This window comes from Cnephaeus nilssonii (assembly GCF_951640355.1).
Source record: "Cnephaeus nilssonii genome assembly, chromosome: 19".
NCBI lineage: Eukaryota > Metazoa > Chordata > Mammalia > Chiroptera > Vespertilionidae > Cnephaeus > Cnephaeus nilssonii.
The window spans coordinates 24,794,571-24,812,184 of NC_137090.1; positions in this window are offsets into that span (position 1 = coordinate 24,794,571).

A 17,614-nucleotide genomic window follows, 5' to 3' on the forward strand; every position below is an offset into this window, starting at 1 on the left:
TTGCCTCCAACTTGACTTTATTGTGAAGCCGTCATGAACAAATAAGAATTCTTGTTGCCGTAACCGGTTTGGCTCAGTGGATAGAGCGTCGGTCTTCGGACTCAAGGGTCCCAGGTTCGGTTCCGGTCAAGGGCATGTACCTTGGTTGCAGGCACATCCCCAGTAGAGGGTGTGCAGGAAGCAGCTGATTGATGTTTCTCTCTCATCGATGTTTCTAACTCTCTCTCCCTCTCCCTTCCTCTCTGTTAAAAAAAAAAAAATCAATTAAAAAAAAAAGAATTCTTGTAGCCAAAACTTTGATCATATTTCTATTTCTTTAAGACCAGATTCTAAGAAATGAAATTATTTTATCAAAGGATGTGGTTATCTTTTTCTTTTATTGATTGCTTTGAGAGAGAGGGAAACATCAATTTATTGTTCCACTTATTTATGCATTCATTGGTTGATTCTTGTATGTGTATATACTCTGATGGGAGACCAAACCTGAAACCTTGGCATATTGGGATGATGCTGTAACCAGCTGAACTGCCCAGCCAGGGCAGGGTATGAATGTGTTAAAGACATTTTTTAAAACCTGGTACCACATTGCCCTCCAGAAAGATTGAAACAGTTTACGTTTCCACCAACAGTGAGTGAAAGTGCTGATTTCCCAGGCTGTTCATATATGTTTAAATCTTTGACAAACAGGTGAAAGTTTTGTCAGTGTGTATTTTGATATTACCAGTAAGCTTGGACTTTTTAAAAAATATATTTTTATTGATTCCGAGAGGGAGGGAGAGAGAGAAACATCAATGATGAGAAAGAATCATTGATCAGCTGCCTCCTACATGCTCCCACTGGTGATTGAGCCTGCAACCCAGGCATGTGTCCTTGGCCGGAATCAAACCTAGGAACCTTCAGTCCACAGGCCGCTGCTCTATCCACTGAGCCAAACCAGCCAGGGCAAGTTTGGACTTTTAAAATGTTTATTGGCCCTATCTATTTTGTCTGGTGCTTCCCATCTTTCTGGTGAACAAAATCCAACCAACTCCTCTCGCCTGCTTACTCAGCCCACATCTATTTACTCATCACAACCCTTCGTAGGGTGACCAACTAGTCTGGTTTTAAACTAGAAGTCCTGTGCCCTGGAAATTGCCTCAGTCTTGGGTAAACGGAGACAATGGATCCCCTACCGGCCTTAGATCTTCCCCTGGGAATGAGATCTTCCCGGAAGCCCTCTCATGTCCCTCCCAGCTCTTTCTTTGTTCATCCCTCAGAGGGGCACCACACCTACAGCTCTGAGCAGGCATCCTGCCAGGGAGGCATCAGAGATTCCTCCATGAACAGGACCCAGGTATTCCTAACACCCATGATGGTCCCCTAGAGCAGTGGTCGGCAAACTGCGGCTCGCGAGCCACATGCGGCTCTTTGACCCCTTGAGTGTGGCTCTTCCACAAAATACCATGGCCTGGGCAAGTCTATTTTGAAGAAGTGGCGTTAGAAGAAGTTTAAGTTTAAAAAATTTGGCTCTCAAAAGAAATTTCAATCATTATACTGTTGATATTTGGCTCTGTTGACTAATGAGTCTGCCGACCACTGCCCTAGAGGGATAGTATCTTGATAAATTTTCAACTAAGAGCTTAATGTGATTGATAGATAAAGAAGAGACCATATGGGAGCAGGAAGAATGGTCCCCAGCGTACATCTGAGGGGAATTAGATGCCAGGAGAGGTGAGTGAGGGATGAAGGGGTAAATGATGGAGTGGAGGTACTTTGAAGTTTGGCCAAGGATCAGCCTGTCCACAGTTCAGCCCAGGAACAGTTAATAGTGTCCTCTTCCCAAGAACCAGGCAGATGTTCCACCTATTTCCTCACCCCCTTGCCAACGTCCTGAGCCATTAAACCAGGCACTTGAGAAACTTCTCCGGGTTCCAAGGCCCATAACGACTTGTGAGTCTCTTTTATTGGCCCACATTTACATTTCCCAAGATTTTGGAAGAGTTTCTGTCCCTGGGACATCCTGTAGAAATGAGCACCGCTAGAGATTGTCTATACAGAGCAAGCACTTTTGTGCCCACATTATTGAACGGCAGAAAATGAATTTTCACAGTGCCCAAGAAAGGACCTCAGAGAGAAGCAGCCAAGGACACGAAGCTGTCCAAAACCTCTCTCCTCTCCACCAGGCTCAAAGGGGCCTGGCTTTTTTACTCTACTCAAGAGATTGCTGGGAGGACTAGGAGCTCACTGAAGGCAAGAATAAAGTTCTGCCTCCACACCCCCTGCTGTATTGAACACAGAGCCTGCACCGTAGGAGCTAAGTAAGCAGTGACAGAACTGGGTGGACCAGGCTTGGAGGAGAAGGAGCAGGAAGGGGAGGGGGCAGCTGGAGCCCAGAGCTCCCCGTGCCTTCAGCGGGCAGGGAAGTTGTAATGAAAAGCCTGCCAGACCTCTAACCAGAGCTAAACCGCCAGTGCGGCTGTGATTGCTCATTGTTTGGTTATAATTAGCAGCAGCGTGTTCTGTGGCAAAGCCGCCGCCTGCAGCAAGCAGGATCGGGGTTAGGGGAGGGCTGCCACCCTCGTAGCCACCAGCCCCCAGCCTGCGCTCCAAACCCTAGGCTCTTTTGCTTCCTGACCCTGCCTGCCCTGTGCTCCCAGGCAAGGTCCTTGGCTAGCCAACCTTTATCATCGATACTGAGCCAACACCAAACCCTGTTCTTAGGTTCTTAGGCCGAAGAAGAGCTGCTTACTGTGTTTGCATGAGAGCATGCACTGAAAAACAGGGCACACCTGGGTGTGAAACCAAATTCTGTCTGCAGTGTACAAGCTGTGTGACCTCAGGCAAGTTCTTTATCCTTCTGAGCCTCAGGTTCCCCATCTATAAAATAGAGACAGTAATAATAGTACTCATCTTCCTTATGGGCATGATGAGACTTGAAAGGGATAGCTCAGAGTGCCTGGTGAGCTGCTGGCAGAGTGCCTGGTGAGCTGCTGGCACTCAGTGCGGCCTGGCTGCTGCTGTGGAGACGATGGGAAGTAGGCTTCTACTCGAGCCCTTTCCTCTCTCCTTCTGCACTGTTTGTCCTCACCCTCACAGGTGCTCAGCTGCCTGCTGTTCTTTCCCCCTTCCCTGTGCAACCAGCTCCAGGGGAGGGTCTGCCTTAGCAGTTTCAGTCTCAGTGTGAACATGTGCAACTGTGTGGCCTCTCCTAAGACAGCAGTCCTGGACTTCTATTTATACTGTGACCCGCAGGCAAAAAACACATGTTACATAGTGACCCAAGGCACACATACAGATAGGCAGATAAAACAGAAACAGGAGTTCCACAAGTCAGTACTTAGCCAAATCAAATGTGATGTATTCTGATATGTTCTGTCCTCATCTCTTCTCTCTTCTATATTTATATCCATATCTATCTACATACTTTTGAAATTTTTAAAAAATATATTGATTGATTGACCTTAGAGAGGAAGAGAAAGAGAAAGAGAGAGACATCGACTTGTTGTTCCATTTATTTATGCATTCATTGGTTGGGTCCTGTATGTGCCCTGACCGGGGAACGAGCTTGCACCCTTGGCATATCAGGATGATGCTCCAACCAACTGAGCTGCTGGGTCAGGGCTATAGTTTTTGTTTTGCCAGAGGTCAGAACCCACTCAATTGATTTCATGACCCAACAGTAGGTTGAGACCTTCAGTGTGAAAAACAGTGCCCCAGGAGGAAGAGGCCAGTTAACTCTCCTCTCTCATTATAGAGGAAAAGGCTCCATTCCCTATTAAAGGGATTTTTATCAAAGAGCTGGTGGGAGAAAGACAGTTTAAAGGATGAAACCACAAAGCCTTGTCTGAGGCTTAAAGACAAAAACAAGGCTGAATCTCTGTCCATCATGAGGGTGGATTTTTGTCTGTTTGGGGGGGCTTCAGAATCGAGCTTCAAAAAATAGGTCAGTCCTAGCTGGCATGGCTCGGTGGATAGAGCATCAGCCTGTGGACTGAAGGGTCCTGGGTTCGATTTCGGTCAAGGGCACATGCCCAGGTTGTGGGTTTGATCCCCAGTAGGGGGCCTGCAGGAGGCAGCCAATCAATGATTCTCTCTCATCATTGATGTTTCTAACTCTCTCTCCCTCTCCCTTCCTCTCTGAAATTAATAAAAATATATTTAAAAAACAAAACAGGTCACCTATCTTTTGCCCTACACCAACCCGCAATCTAATTGTTCCTTAGCTGGGATTCCAGCAAATCTTCCGAATACCACTATGCCTAGGTGCCAGGGAAGGACAAGATTTATGTAGACTCAGCTGGACAGGAAATACTCTGAGCTAGAATTGTACTTATGGCTTTTTCCACATTAAAATCAGGACATGTGGCCTCACAAGTACTTATGAGGACAATAGGGTAAGATTTGAAACTGGAATTGTCCTGGAAAGTCCCCAATTTGGGATCACAAGGTTACCATGAGAAGTGGAGAGTTTGATGCCAAGAGAGTCAGAAGGAGGGAGAAATCCTCTTTCCCATGCACCCAGGTCTTGCCTTCTGATTTGAGGAAAGAAGCCTTGGTTTCCAGAATCTTCTGGAATACCAAAGAAACTTCTTCTAATATCCATTAGGGTGTTCAGTTATTAAATACACTAGAGGCCCAGTGCACAAATTTGTGCGAGGGTTGGGTCCAGCTGGCCCGCCCTGATCAGGGTTGCGGGGGCTGATTGGGGATGGGGCCGGCCTGGGGGAGGTCCCACGGGCGGTTGACCAGCTGGCCTTGCCCCCTGGTTGAACTCCCGGTCAAGGGGACAATTTGCATATTAGCCTTTTATTATATAGGATTAGTGGACTGATAGGAGTACTGGATCCTTATGAAGAGCAGTAGAGAGAGTAAAGAGACATGGATGCTTCCAAAGTATTTCATAATTTTGCCTATAGTTGCTCAGTCTCCCAACTTCTTCCTTACCCTGCCTTGTTCCAGACGCCCCCGCCCCCACCCCTACTCCCCACCACATCCCCACAATACCCTCAGCCAACTCTGCTGTTAACAACTTTGACTTTGGCCAAAGGTGGCTGTTATTGAAGAACTAGAGGCCCGTTGCACAAAATTTGTGCACTCAAGGCGGGGGGGGGGGGGGTCCCTCAGCTCAGCCTGCACCCTCTCACAGTCTGGGAGCCCTCGGGGGATATCTGACTGATGGCTTAGGCCCACTCCGGGGCCTAAGTCATCAGTCGGACATCCTTAGCGCTGCTGTGGAGGCAGGAGAGGCTCCCACCATTGCCGCTACGCTCGCCAGCTGCGAGCTCGGCTTCTGGCTGAGCCGTGCTCCCCCTGTGTGAGCGCACTGACCACCAGGGGGCAGCCCCCGCATTGAGCATCTGCTCCCTAGTTGTCAGTGTGCGTCATAGCAACCGGTCGGTCGTTCTGCTATTCAGTCTATTTGCATATTACTCTTTTATTATATAGGATAAAGAAGGACTGGACTAGGCTGAATTTTCACACTTGGCTCTTTTTTGTGTGGATCAATTCCATGCAGGACTGGGATATATAATAGTTTCCTTGTCATTTGAGGGCTCAGGTGATGGGGTTCCTCTCTTATACACTACAACCCAGGTTTCTGAAGCTTGAGTAGGACAACAGTCCTGTGGAAGGGTCTAAGGACATCCTCCTCAAATGTCCTCTATCACACAATGTCTTCTACTTCCAGCCCTAGTTATATACACTGCCTACATCTACATTTCTCAGTAGGACACATAGCCAGTGGAAATGGTCATCTCCAGGCCTGAGTCTTCTGTGAGCCCTCAGAAAGGAGGCTGATTCCAACATACGTACAGGCATGGGCTTGCTTTGGACCCTAAGGGAGAAAGCCAAGTGAGACAAAGAAAAACCTCCTCTAAGACCTTCCTTCTACAGATTCTGAGGAGAGAAGGTGAAGGGGACATGGGATCACCTCTCAAGACCTCCTTCAATCCCTATTGCTATTAAACAAGCCCAGCTCAGCTCAGCCCATGATGTCAGTGTTCAGCTGACCCCAACCTCAATGCCAGAAAGTAAAACTCAAAGTACCTTTAATCACTTCCCCAGTTGCCTCATTCTAAGCTCTTACCTCGCCCTTCCTTGGCCGTATACCTTCTGAAAACAGTGCCTTTGATTAAAACTCCCAACTGCTGTTGCTTTGTGCCATCTGCCTCCTTTGCTTACTTGTTTCCTCTTTATATGTTTCTGGGAGTCTAATTGTGATTAAATTATAGAGTATACTAATAGGAGGGTAAGAACCCAGCTAATGGCTCACTGTTCCACTAGGCAACAATTGTAGTAATCACCAAGCTAAAGGCTCCCATGCATTAGCTAGAGCTTGCTGGGTTTCCTGGCCTATGCTTCCTCCACACCCCTGTCTGAGCGAGTGAATATAATTCACAGGGCACATTAAAAAACCAGAGGCAAGAGAAGATGAAAACAATATTATCGAAAGAATAAGGGGCACAGCAAGAAAACTCAGGAATAAGAATCTGAGTCACAGTAAAAGTAGAAGCAAAGAGAGCTGGGTTCACTATTTCAAAAAATATATTGGAAAATGAAACTAAGTAATTACATAATGTATTAAAGGGACTTTAACTTGGGTTTTCTGGGATGTGATGAAGTTGGGGTAGTACTGGTCCTTCACTCACTGTCTCCAGATTGGGCCTGATACAGAGCACACATGAAATAAACATGAGGCTCTGCAGACAGAGCAAGTCCACACCATAGACATTCCAAACAGACACAGGCCTTCAGCACCACAATTCCATCCAATAAATTGTACTCATGTTGGGATAGAAGAAAACCAACATGATGTGGGCCTTGACCTCAAGGTCTACACAATTCAAGATGGGAGACTAAAATCAAGTCTATAAGTACCTATTCCTGACACTTGTGACCCACTTCTCTATTTAGAAAGCACTTCACAGGATCTTGGCTGTGAGGAATATAGGAATTATTATTCTACAGATATGGAAAGCAAGTCTCAGAGAAGTAACTTGCCCAAGGTCACGTACGGCCCAAGTTCCTGAATTCTTTTGGATCTTGTCTCTTCCTGCAGGGAGTCCCCACAATGTCTCAGCCTGCTCTTGAAGAAGTCTGCCCCCTGCCACTGCTCCACCACCTCACACTGCATCCTGGAGATGCTAGAAAGCAGGGGGAACAGCAACTCCCCTCTGGAGTTAGAGTGCCACACGGTTGCCTCAAGGCCTTACAGAATTTGATTGAAACACTGTCTCCCTCTCCCCCCCTCTTTAATTAGAGCCCCCTTCTCACTATAATCCAGATTTGGATCCAGAAGATGTGGGGCCTGGGAAATAAATCCAGTATCTTATGCTTGAAAAATAGAAGTAAATGTCATATTAATGCTCAGGATTCAAATAGGAGCTGGAGGGAGATGTTTGCAACCAACATTTTGGTTCACAAGGTGTCTTAAATAAAATGAAATCAAATATTGACATATAAGTTCCAACTGAATCACAATAAATACCAAATGTCAAAGTGAAGCTGCTAGACCAGGATTTGCAAAGTAAGTGGCAAAGAATATTTAAGGTACAGAAGAGATGAAGGTAAGATTTTAGATGAGAAATCTTTGGAGAATGCTGTGCTAGAAGTTCCATTCCACCCCCACCTCAGGTTGTCAAGCCTGAGAAATCAAAATGGCAAGAGGCACGGCAGAGTAGAGGTTTACACTTGGGAAGTAACTATACTCAGAGTTGTTGAGGCAAAGTTGAGAGCCATGAGGTTTGGCCTGGAATAGCCAAGAAGGGCAAAAAGATATCTGAGCCAAGAGAAGCTGGAGGTATGTGGTATGGAGGTATGGAGGAAGAAGTAGTCGATGAGCCAGAATAATGCAGGTGAAAGGTCCCCAGTAACAGAGGTGTTCTGGACCAAGCGTTTGTGTCCCCCCCCCCCCCAAGTTCATATGTTGAAATCTTACCCCCCAATGTGATGGTATTAGCAGGTGGGACCTTTGGAAGGTGATTAGGTCATAAGGGTGGAGCCCTCATGAATGGGGTTAGTGTCCTCATAAGAGACCAGAGAGCTTGCTGGCTGTCTTTCTGCTCTGTGAAGATACAATGAGACTCATCAGCAGTCTGCAGCCCAGAAGAGAGTTCTCACCAAAATCCGTCCATGCTGGCACCCTGATCTCAGAACTGTGATAAATTCCTGCTGACTATCAACCACCCAGTCTGTGTTACTTTGTTATAACTGCCTGAACTGATTATGATGGGGGTGGTGTATAAAGTACCCATGAAAGTGTCAGCTTTAAAAACCTGCCCAGTTCTGAGAACATCAATTCCAAATCCCCACGTCAGGACCAATTAAGTGGGCCTGTTCCTGTTTCTTCCCACTCCCAAATCAGAAGCAACAGAAACCACCATTAAAAAGATGGGAGAGGAGGGACAGAAATGTTGCCTACTAAGCGTTCAGCCTGAGTGGAGGGAGGGGGAAAAGCATTAATTTTACATCACATTTGGAATTTAATGGAAACAAACATTTTAATTGCTGTGTTGTGTCTGATTCAGCATTAGGAGGTAAAACATAAAATCCTAGGACTTCTAGCACACACCTTCCCCAACAGTGTCCTCACTGGCCTCCCTGCCTTGCCCCTTCCTCAGGTATGAATCTCCTGGACTCTCTGTTGTTACCTTTGGGCTCTGTCCAATCTTGGGCAGTGCCTTTCTTCCAACAACCTTTTCTTGTTCTGTAGCTATGCTGCTCTGTCTACTGGCATTCCTGAAGATGCTTTGCACTTTCCTCCTTACCTGTTTACACCCTCCCCCAGTGTTAGCCAGGTGGGGCAGAGCTGTGAGCAGTGGCCTGAAAACTCTTCAGATCAGTGACCTTCAGGAAGCTGCCTCACTCTCTTGGCCTCTTTCCTTCTGTCATAAAATTATTAGACTGGATGATTTTGAAAATTTTTTTTTTCAGTTCAAAGTTCAGTGATTCTCACATTAACCCTGCTTTTAAGCAAACCTCTGTCTCTCAGGTAATCCTCAGGGCCAAGTGATCTAAATTTGATGACATATTACGACATCTCTTCTGTTACCTTTTACATACATTTTCTCTCCTTTGGCCCTAGACAGAGATAGGATTGCTGTGTTTCTATGAGCATCTCTACCAGCAAAAGAAACTTTATCCTTTGTTTTTTTTTTAGTATCTTCTGAGTCCCAGAATGTGTGTTTTTATGGCAACAACTTGACTTGAGGCCCTGCTTCAAATGATTCAAGTATTTTAAAGGTGCTGCTGTCCAAGCTTTAACTGGATACAAAAGGCTCTGGGTTCATCTGGGGCCACAGGAACAAGTTTCTAAAGGAGAGTAAGGGCAAAGGGCTAGTTGCAATGATATTTTCAAAACCCAAACCAAACTGAAATTTCATCCCTTAGGAGAGACTGCAGACTCCTGCATTCCAAGAACTTGGCCAAGACATGTTAGGATTACCTGCTTATCTGCTACTGGGTGACTGTTTTGGTCTCACTCTGGTATCGAGGGTCACAATGTCCATCCTCCTTCCCAGTCATAAGCCTATCTGAGAACCCCATTCAGATGAACATAGGATCATCAGAGTAGACATCAATCCTCAGTTTGCATTAAAGACTGGGCATCTATGGGTACCAACCCTAAACAGCTGTTTGACTAACTGGTTGACCTTGAGCTAGACTCTTTTTTTTTTTATTTTATTGATTTTTTACAGTGAGGAAGGGAGAGGGATAGAGAGTTAGAAACATTGATGAGAGAAAAACATCAATCAGCTGCCTCCTGCACACCCCCCACTGGGTACGTGCCCGCAACCAAGGTACATGCCCTTGACCGGAATCGAACCTGGGACCCTTGAGTCCACAGGCCGACGCTCTATCCACTGAGCCAAACCAGTTAGAGCTTGAGCTAGACTCTTAACCTCTCTGTGCCTCTGTTTATTATTTATAAAATGGGAGGTAACAATAGGGTTGTCATGAAGATTAAATAAAATGCACGGGAAGCTTTGAGAACTATACTTGGCTCTAGTGATTCACTTGATGAATAACCATACACAAAGGTTCATGGTCACCTAGCTTTAGCCTCTGGAGAGTGGGGTTGGGTACTGAGAGGACACAGAGAAAGAACATAGAGACACAGGTTCTAATCCTTGCTCTCATCTCCTTGCTTTCAACACGAGTTCCAAACATCTCCCTCCAGCACCATTGGAAGATTATGATAATCAAAACCAATGCATCAAAATTACTGTTTACAAAAAAAAATACCATTAGAAAGATTTCATCATTACAGTTTTAATGATGTGGAAAGTAAAGTTCAAAAAGCTTACCACTAGGATACTACTGGTCTCTAAAGTTGGATGTATTCACTAGGTGGTATGTGATACTATCTATATCTATATATCTATACCTAATTTATATCTACATCTACACATTCCTCACCCGAGAATATGTTTTTAGAGAGGAAGAGAGAGAGAAACATCAATGTGAGAGAGAAACATCCATAGATAAGTGCCCTGACCAGGAACCAAACCCGAAACCTTGTGGTATATGGGATGATGCTCCAATCAACTTAGCCACCCGACCAGGGTGCTATATATTTTTAAATCAAATATCTTATTATGTACACAATGTAACAGTCTAGAAGTCATGTACCTTTTAAAAATGTACATATGTGAGGGGTTTGTGCTCAAATGTTTTCTTAATAATATGAATGGTTGGGAAAGTTTGCAGGCTACTTGATAGACCAAGGGCAAATTGTCCTGGGCAGGTGTCATGTTTCTTTAACTCTGTACCCCTGATGTCCAGCCTAGGGCCTGGCATAGTGGGAGTACTCAATAAATGTTCTGAATGAGAATGAGTACACAAACAGATGAATTGATGAGTAAAGGGACATTAATTTAGATGTCCACCATAATATAACTATTAAGTGGGACGGTCAGGATTTAAATTCAGATCTGTTTAACTCCAAAGTCTGTACTTTTCCAATAGGCTGCTGCTTGGCACACCAAACAGATTAGCAAGGGGAACCTGAGATGTTTTCCCAACTAGTTGATTGTTAAAAAACACACACAGATAAGCCCCAAGCAACAGAGAAAAGCATTACATTAATTAGGAGGTTTATAGCATCCTGTCAGCTTTTCCACACGGGAAACATTCTTCAGAAACATAGAAAGACAAAAGGGCTAACCCATTTCCTCCAGCTATATGTTTGGGTAGCAATAAAGGCTGTGTGGCCAGGGACACTTTTATTTCCCAACTCTTTCAGCATAGGCCATATCTTCCCCCTCAAAAGAACCCCAAAACAACTTAATTTAGGCAAGAACTTCAACATTCTTTTCCACTAAGTTATTTATCCATAATATTAAGTTAGTCACAAGACAGACTAACTTGAGTTTCACCTCTTATCCCTTCCTCCAAAGAAGAATATAACAGAACAACATTTGAACCTTAAATGTTGAAAATCCAAGGACATTAGGTGATCAGAGCCTGAATAGGAACCACTGTTAATTAAGAACCTCCATGTGCAGGCCTCTCTACTACCAGTTGATTTCCACATGTTACTTCATTTAATCTCCATAACTCCAAAAGTACTTTTATCCACATTTTAAGGATGAAGAAACAGAAGCTTACGAAGGTTAAGGAAGTTGTGCAAGATCATACAGCTAGTATAAGGGATTTAAACCAAAACCCATTTTGTTCAAAGCCCATCTTTCCACTGCACCAGATTTCCAGATTCCAGAATAATATGTATAGTGCCTCTGCTGATGCATGGTTACTAATATGTAATATAAACAAATAAACCTTTGTTTCTTTATTAAGCCACTGAGATTTGGGAGGCTGTTTATTATTACAGCCTTGCCTAAGAAAAGTTGGTTAATATAGGTATTTTTTAAAAAAACATATTTTTATTGATTTTAGAGAGGAAGAGAGGAGAGAGAGATAGAAACATCAACGATGACAGAATCATTGATGGGCTGCCTCCTGCACACCCCACACTGGGGATCAAGCCCACAACCCAGGTATGTTCTCTGACTGGGAATCGAACCGTGACCACCTACCTGTTCATAGGCCAATGCTTAACCACTAAACCATGCTGGCCAGGCAGTATAGGTATTTTTAACTATTTGCTGTTTATAGTGGTGTAAACTTTGGAAACCACTTTAATAATTAGGTGTGGTGCAAAATACACTTAGAGCCTCTACTACTTTATGCCATCTCAAAACAAGTACTTAGTGTTTTTTTAAGGCAAAGCCTCAAAAATTAATGAAACACTGTAGGGAAGATTGAATCTGTTGGGGCATGGCTTTGGCATTCAAATAGTTGAATACAAATTGTTGCATAAACATCTAGAAAAATGTATTTTTCTTAAGTGCAATTAGAGAATTTTAAGAGCACATTGTCAGATGGGAAATTAACTAAAGCCCCAATAATCTAATGCATGTTTGTAAACTAAGAACTTATAAGAAACTCCAGAATTTTGACTTGATAAAACATTATTAAGAGAAATGTCCATATTTTTTAAAAAACCTGGATTTAGCCTGCTGGTGTGGCTCAGTGATTGAGGATGGATCTAGGAACCAGAAGGTCACAGTTTGATTCCCAGTCAGGGCACATGCCCGGGTTGCAGACTCCATCCCCAGTAGGGGGTATGCAGGAGGCAGCCAACCCATGATTCTCTCTCATCATGGATGTTTCTATCTCTCTCTCCCTCGCAGTTCCTCTCTGAAATCAATAAAAAATCTATATAAAAAAATAAAAAACATGGATTTAGGTGAAGCTAGGAAAACACATTTTAAGTTGGTAAGCAGTTACTGCATCTATTAAGGTGGGAAATCTGATAATCCTTTAGACTGTTTTTGGGTTAGGGGCTCTCTAGTTGCACAAATTTAAAGCAACACTCATTGGGGACTCCTTCCCCCTCCCCATGTGGGAGTCTGTGCTGTGAGATTCTTTCCTCCTCCCCACATGGGAGTCTGTACTTGTTCTTCAATAAATTTCCACCTTTACTATACAAATAAATAAATAAATAAAGCAACACTCATTTACTCATCTTAGAAAAAATTATTTTACAAGCACTTTTTCTTTTTTTGGAAAAAGAGAGATAAGAGAGAAACATCCCATATTTGGGGACTGAACCCACAACCTGGGTATGTGCCCTGACCTGGAATCGAACCTGCAACCCTTCAATGTACAGGACAACGCTCCAACCAATTGAGCCACACCAGCCAGAAGACTTTTGAGGAATGAACCCCTTAGTGGGAATTTTAAGCCTGATGACAAACCCAGATGGGAGATTTGAGTGTCATTAATGAGAACCAGAAAAATGTGTCCTTGGGTGAGAGGGGCAGGGATGAATATGAAGCATTTTTCTAAATGCAGAAATTTTAGATCGAGAAGCTGAATATACTTGGGCATATAAATTATTGTTTTTGGTGAAGATATGCTCTACCACCACAAAATTATGGGGGATTATGTATAGATAGAAATATTTCTTATCTCTGTCCAGATGTAGATGCTTTGCAGGAATGTATATGTTCTTATTTAAGCTGTGACTTGCACTGTATCAGAAACGAAGATCCAGAAGACCACATGAAGGATATTCAGACTTGGTTTTTATCACTTACTAGAGGAACTGAGATTGGAAAAGGAAAAATGTCCTGGACCATGTTTGGCTGGCAAGATTCAACCTTATCTATGTACTGAGAATGCCCTACATGTGGTGTTAATAGTGAACAATCCAAACTTTGGAAAATATATTGATGTTGGCCCATGTTGACCTGAGGCAGAGGGAGAGGTTGTATTCCTGCATAAAAGAGAGGAAATTTCCTATAAAGGCAAACATTCTCATTCTCAATCAACTTATATGAAGATAGCTCCCAACGAGCCAAGGGAAATAGTTTTCTCTCCCCTGGAGTCTGCATTCTACAAAGAGTAGACATTAACTTAGAAGAAACTGCAGTCAGACAAGGAAATATCCCATGGACATGGGTCTAGATTGTTGACTATACTGCTCACCACATCTAGTAGCCCTCATGGGGCCTGCATGGTGGAACCAGCACCAGTCTGAAAACTGGTGGGATTCCAAAACTGTAGAACACAATCTGCAAATTTTGGAAATGTCATCTGCAAATTCCACACTGAGTAGACATTAGTAGATATTAACTTAGAACAAAACCTGTATGGATTCTTTGCATGCAACATCATTTCAATGCAAGAATGATTACAGAAACTCGTACCCTTGCACTGAGCATTTTGAGGCAACTAAACTAAAAAAAAAAAAAAAAAAAAAAAAAAAAGCAACCAATTGCAGCAGAGCAACAGCTTCTGTTCTAGGCTTGTTAGACCAGCAAAGGAGTTTGTTTCCACCAGGTCTTTGTACCTTATCACTAAACTGTAGCAATGGCCGATGAGGCATGTAGAAGCAACATATCACTTGAAAATGTGTATTACTTATGTTTACAACTTCTTAACAATGTAAGCTCTTACCCATGACAAAAACACATATGAGAGAGAGAACATGAAAAAAAATGAATTTTTTACTTAGGTTTAAGCAAAAATTACAAAAGCAGGCTATTTTCTTCTCAGACTGGAAAATTTTTTTCTGTAAGGGCCAGGTAAGTCAATACAGTGTAGGGCAAACAGGTTTAGTTGTGAGTACGCATAATACCAGGGTTTATTCTTGTACTGTTAATTAGTTATTGTATTACTTTCCATACAAACAACTGTACTAGTAAACCCACTTTTGCCCCACCCTGTATTTTAGGCTTGTGGGCATGTAGTCTATGTTGCAAGCAAATTTAGAAAAGTAATTCTGAGAGTTTTCAGCTAATCTGGGGTATCTTCTAAAATAATAAAGAGAAAAAATAATCACACTCTCAAAATTTCAAATAAAAAATTTTTATTGAAATTATTTCTAACGCAATTGGCAGCAGTGTTAACATATAACTACTAGTAATAGTAAAATAGCTAACTTTTATATAGGACTCAGACCTTAAGATTAAATTGCCAAAACAGGTAGCATTTTTAGCAAATAAAGCATATCTGCCATATTTTAAATATAATTCCTTAAAGAGCCATTACTCAATCAAATTAGGAAATGTACAATATGAAGCGGAGTTTCAATTTCTAAGAGAAAACTGAGCAGCAAGAGGGAGAGAGGTAGTAACAATAAGGAAGAGAAAGACATAGTGAAAATATATCTCTTCCTAATAGATGATTTTAAGAGCTGTTTTCTGGCAAAATCATACCCTATTGTCATCAATAATGGAACAATAAGGATGGAAAGCATTAGCTAAAAACAAAACAAGGGGAATCAAAGAGTGAGCGAGGCCAGTCCTAAAATAAGATTACCAAAAATATATTATTAGATGACATCTTTGAGTTTGAAAAGTGGCCATCCTGATTATACTGTGAAATGAAAAACAATTCTTGTACCATTCTATCCACTGACAGCATGATGAAGTTTTCAAAGAAACAACATCCTGTTCATCTAACATCCCACCTTTTTAAAAGAGCAGTCAGTAAACTGTCAATAATATTTGTTTGAAGAGAGAATTTACTGGTAATAAAGGGAATAAAACAGAAATCTGCCCTCAACATAGTTTACTAGGGAAGATGAGACAAATATAGATTAAATTAAAAGATATATACTATTTCTTCCTTTTTCAGAGGATATCTACAAAACAAATGGAATAATAGAAGAGAGCAGTGATTTTCAACCTTTTCATATCATGGCACACAAAAATTAATTACTAAATTTCTGTGTCACACCAAAAAATGAATTATATTTTTTGCCTATTTGACAAAAAATAGGTATAATTTTGATTCATTCACACTTGATGATATTGTAGTACTGGCTGTTGTGATTTCTTTATTTGACAATCAAAAGGAAAAGAGGTCAGGTACTGCATGTTTTTAAAATTCTTGCAGCACACCGGTTGAAAACCACTCGGATTGAAAATTTCTGGAATAGAGATATGCAAGTGAACTGTTCCTGGAGATAACTCCTATACACAGTACAATAAAATATTCCTAATCTTTGTAAGTGTCTCTTTACCTAGTAAATGTAAGTTATCTCCAGGGAAGACAGTGAAGACGCACGAATATTAAAAACAGTATTTCCAGATTAGGGGAGCTGTATTTCAGTGCAAATTACTCTAGAGCACCCCCAACCCCAATAATGCCTTTAGAGGAATGGTACTAGAGAGTGACTTTGCTGATTGTGGAGATATTTTTTTCCCCAGACATTTTTAAAAAGTTCTGAGTTATAATTTGCATACTATATAATTCACTCACTGTAAGTCTACACAATTCAATGATATTTAGTATTATTTACAGAGTTGTATAGCTATCATCACAGTTATAGATTTTTAAATGTTCTGCAAATCACTGAAAAACTGTCTTCTCATTTCAACCCTAACAGTAATTAAATTTTTGAATTTCTTCCCCCCCTCCCCCCCCCCCCCGCCAAGAAATTATTTCCAGGGGAAAATACAGTGCTGACAGGGTATATACTCACTGAATTGACTCAAAAGTATTTAAAAAGTTTCTTTTTGAAAAAGTAACTTTTCGTAACCATTGACAGTGATGAAAATAAAGCAGCTTCTGAGAACTAAACTGGTAAAATCCATATTTAATAAATCTGATCAATGATTCTCTCTCATCATTGATGTTTCTTTTCCTCTCCCTTCCTCTCTGAAATCAGTAACAAAAAATATATAAATATGTATGTATATATTATTATTATTTTAAAGGAAGAGAATTGCCAATCTTACCCAGCTCTGTCCAGGAACAGACACAAAATACAGGGGGTATGAATTTTCCTGTCATTGAGGAGGTCTATATACTCTGTTGTTTATCAGGTCTCACCATGATCTGAATGAAGTATCTCTCAAAATGGCTCACCTCATTTTGTTTTAATTTCTCATTTACCAAGCAAATGCCTGTTGTGCTTTCCAGACTTGCCAAGAACATTTACCTTGGCATGTACAATTTGAGCATCCTAGTTATTAAAAATGAATCTGCCCTACCACCAACAAATGAACAAATAGTTTAGTTTATTTGCCTTCTTGTGGACTAAAATCTATTAATCAACTCTGGTACATGGATAGTATTAACTGTAATAATCACTAAGCTAATGCCATCCTGGGAGATCTTGATAAAGAGTCATCCAGACTTTTCCTGCTAAACCCTGATCTGACCATGGACCCCAGAACACAGGTTCTATTCAAATACAAAGGAAGCTGATAGAAAAACAAGAATGTCCTATCCACTCTGTATTAACGTCTACCTTGTATTCCTCTGAACTGAACAAAATCAGAAATTATTGCATTAATTCAAACAGACAAGAATAAATCAAAGCAAATTCAATTTTCTTATTTTTCTGGAATGAAAATGTCCTGAAATTAAAAGCACTTCTGTTTAAATCACTTCAGTTATCATTGACTTAACATTAATCAACAGAAGATGAACCTGAATAATTCTAAATTGATGGATGAATGTTTGAACAGAAAGAAAATATGCTCAGTAAATAACTATTGAATAAAAATAATACCTGCAATATAAAAATAAATTCTCATCTCTTCTGCTACTAACCGAATAGGACAGCGCTAGAAACTGAATAAATTTGTTAAAAATCGTGTCCTTTTTGGTCAGCTTC